Source organism: Sitodiplosis mosellana, unplaced genomic scaffold, assembly GCF_009176505.1.
Source record: "Sitodiplosis mosellana isolate CC-2019 unplaced genomic scaffold, AAFC_SMos_1.0 Smas_scaffold_3070, whole genome shotgun sequence".
NCBI classification, from domain to species: domain Eukaryota; kingdom Metazoa; phylum Arthropoda; class Insecta; order Diptera; family Cecidomyiidae; genus Sitodiplosis; species Sitodiplosis mosellana.
The window spans coordinates 2,562-2,958 of record NW_022598312.1 but is presented as its reverse complement, the minus strand read 5'-3'; positions in this window follow the sequence as shown (position 1 = coordinate 2,958).

Genomic DNA, 397 nt, shown 5'->3' with positions numbered 1-397 from the left:
ATATTGTAACATTCTTAATGCTGGTAAATCTGTAGGTTTTTGGAATCATAAAATGGTGGATGATGACTCTGAAACACAGTATGAAGAACGTCCACCCCGAAAGCGAACTCTACGCACCGCAGATGAATGGCTAAAAGTCGGTCGAACTGTCAAGTATTATTCGTATCCGACAGAATACGACAGTTCGGTCCAAACGATATGCGATGCGTTATTTTTGTACCATGCTAACGAAACAGACGATGGCATATTTGAGGAACGGCATACTTTTACGTCTCGTATGATATTGGCGTCCGAGGAATTGAAAGGTATCTAGTCTATTTCATTCAAAAAATGTTGAAATCTCACATGTTTTCGTCTATCTCTAGTCTATTTCATCCAAAAAATGTTGAAACCTCAC